Genomic DNA, 3,370 nt, shown 5'->3' with positions numbered 1-3,370 from the left:
TTCCAGTTTTGAAATCTGCACACTAGAAGCATCATTAGAACCACTAATAACACGTTTACCTCTTGTATCCGTATGTTGGGTCTCCATTGCTATCTCCTCAAAGAGTTCGTATGTTTCTTCTGGAGTTTTGGTTTTAAAAGAACCACCTGCAAAATTGGTGACTATATTATGACTAGAAGGGGTTAGTCCTTTATAAAACATACGCATTTGAAGCTTCAATGGAATCCCATGATGAGGACATTGGTTGAGCAGCCCATTGAATCTCTCCCATGCTTCACAAAACGATTCATCATCTTGCTGTGCAAAATTTTGGGCTCGATCCGAAATCAATAGGTGTGAGAAATTGGACAATTCAAGTTCAACAGCAGTTCGTTGCTAATTGGAGTGGTTGGTGTATTCCAAACTTCTAGAGATTGAATTTCACTCAAAACTCACCAAATGACTCCTCCCACCATATTATGATGTTGCCCAAGTTTTGGGCTCGATCCGAAATCAATAGGTGTGAGAAATTGGACAATTCAAGTTCAACAGCAGTTCGTTCCTAATTGGAGTGGTTGGTGAATTCCATACTTCTAGCGATTGGATTTCACTCAAAACTCACCAAATGACTCCTCCCACCATATTATGATGTTGTCCAAGTTTTGGGCTCGATCCGAAATCAATAGGTGTTCCAAATTGGACAATTCAAATTCAACGGCAGTTCGTTCCTAATTGGAGTGGTTGGTGTATTCCATACTTCTAGCGATTGGATTTCACTCAAAACTCACCAAATGACTCCTCCCACCATATTATGATGTTGCCCAAGTTTTGGGCTCGATCCGAAATCAATAGGTGTTCCAAATTGGACAATTCAAGTTCAACGACAGTTCGTTCCTAATTGGAGTGGTTGGTGTATTCCATACTTCTAGCGATTGGATTTCCCTCAAAACTCACCAAATGATCCTCCCACCATATTATGCTGTTGCCCAAGATTTGGGCTCTATCCGAAATCAATAGGTGTTCCAAATTGGACAATTCAAGTTCAACGGCAGTTCGTTCCTAGTTGGAGTGGTTGGTGTATTCCATACTTCTAGCGATTGGATTTCACTCAAAACTAACCAAATGACTCCTCCCACCATATTAAGATGTTGCCCAAGTATTGGGCTCGATCCGAAATCAATAGGTGTGAGAAATTGGACAATTCAAGTTCAACGGCAGTTCGTTCCTAATTGGAGTGGTTGGTGTATTCCATACTTCTAGCGATTGGATTTCACTCAAAACTCACCAAGTGACCCCTCCCACTATATTATGATGTTGCCCAAGTTTTGGGCTCGATCCGAAGTCAATAGGTGTTCCAAATTGGACAATTCAAGTTCAATGGCAGTTCGTTCCTAATTGGGGTGGTTGGTGTATTCCATACTTCTAGCGATTGGATTTCGCCCAAAACCCACCAAATGACTCCTCCCACCATATTATGATGTTGCCCAAGTTTTGGGCTCGATCCGAAATCAATAGGTTTGAGAAATTGGACAATTCAAGTTCAACGGCAGTTCGTTCCTAATTGGAGTGGTTGGTGTATTCCATACTTCTAGCGATTGGATTTCACTCAAAACTCACCAAATGACTCCTCCCACCATATTATGATGTTGCCCAAGTTTGGGGTTCGAACCGAAATCAATAGGTGTGAGAAATTGGACAATTCAAGTTCAACGGCAGTTCGTTCCTAATTGGAGTGGTTGGTGTATTCCATACTTCTAGCGATTGGATTTAACTCAAAACTCAACAAATGACTCCTCCCACCATATTATCTTGTTGCCCAAGTTTTGGGCTCGATCCGAAATCAATAGGTGTGAGAAATTGGACAATTCAAGTTCAACAGCAGTTCGTTGCTAATTGGAGTGGTTGGTGTATTCCAAACTTCTAGCGATTGAATTTCACTCAAAACTCACCAAATGACTCCTCCCACCATATTATGATGTTGCCCAAGTTTTGGGCTCGATCCGAAATCAATAGGTATTCCAAATTGGACAATTCAAGTTCTACGGCAGTTCGTTCCTAATTGGAGTGGTTGGTGTATTCCATACTTCTAGCGATTGGATTTCACTCAAAACTCCCCAAATGACTCCTCCCACCATATTATGATGTTGCCCAAGTTTTGGGCTCGATCCGAAATCAATAGGTGTGAGAAATTGGACAATTCAAGTTCAACGGCAGTTCGTTCCTAATTGGAGTGGTTGGTGTATTCCATACTTCTAGCGATTGGATTTCACTCAAAACTCTCCAAATGACTCCTCCCACCATATTATGGTGTTGCCCAAGTTTTGGGCTCGATCCGAAATCAATAGGTGTGAGAAATTGGTCAATTCAGTTTCAACGAAAGTTCGTTCCTAATTGGAGTGGTTGGTGTATTCCAAACTTCTGGCGATTGGATTTCACTCAAAACTCTCCGAATGACTCCTCCCACCATATTATGATGTTGCCCAAGTTTTGGGCTCGATCCGAAATCAATAGGTGTGAGAAATTGGACAATTCAAGTTCAACAGCAGTTCGTTCCTAATTGGAGTGGTTGGTGTATTCCATACTTCTAGCGATTGGATTTCACTCAAAACTCACCAAATGACTCCTCCCACCATATTACGATGTTGCCCAAGTTTTAGGCTCGATCCGAAATCAATAGGTTTTCCAAATTGGACAATTCAAGTTCAACGACAGTTCGTTCCTAATTGCAGTGGTTGGTGTATTCCATACTTCTAGCGATTGGATTTCACTCAAAACTCACCAAATGACTCCTCCCACCATATTATGACATTGCCCAAGTTTTAGGCTCGATCCGAAATCAATAGGTTTTCCAGATTGGACTATTCAAGTTCAACGGCAGTTCGTTCCTAATTGGAGTGGTTGGTGTATTCCATACTTCTAGCGATTGGATTTCACTCAAAACTCACCAAATGACTCCTCCCACCATATTATGACATTGCCCAAGTTTTAGGCTCGATCCGAAATCAATAGGTTTTCCAAATTGGACAATTCAAGTTCAACGGCAGTTCGTTCCTAATTGCAGTGGTTGGTGTATTCCATACTTCTAGCGATTGGATTTCACTCAAAACTCACCAAATGACTCCTCCCACCATATTATGACATTGCCCAAGTTTTAAGCTCGATCCGAAATCAATAGGTTTTCCAAATTGGACAATTCAAGTTCAACGGCAGTTCGTTCCTAATTGCAGTGGTTGGTGTATTCCATACTTCTAGCGATTGGATTTCACTCAAAACTCACCAAATGACTCCTCCCCCCATATTATGATGTTGCCCAAGTTTTGGGCTCGATCTGAAATCAATAGGTGTGAGAAATTGGACAATTCAATTTCAACGGCAGTTCGTTCCTAATTGG

The 3,370-nt window shown here is 41.4% G+C and overlaps 1 pseudogene; it reads left to right on the top strand.

The window, feature by feature from the left end:
* The first annotated feature begins 223 nt into the window (after positions 1-223).
* On the top strand, positions 224-316 carry LOC148294213 (small nucleolar RNA R71; annotated as a pseudogene).
* The last annotated feature ends 3,054 nt before the right edge of the window (positions 317-3,370 follow it).

This window comes from Prunus avium, chromosome 5 (assembly GCF_965620075.1).
Source record: "Prunus avium chromosome 5, drPruAviu1.hap1.1, whole genome shotgun sequence".
NCBI classification, from domain to species: domain Eukaryota; kingdom Viridiplantae; phylum Streptophyta; class Magnoliopsida; order Rosales; family Rosaceae; genus Prunus; species Prunus avium.
This window is presented reverse-complemented; position numbering and strand designations above follow the sequence as displayed.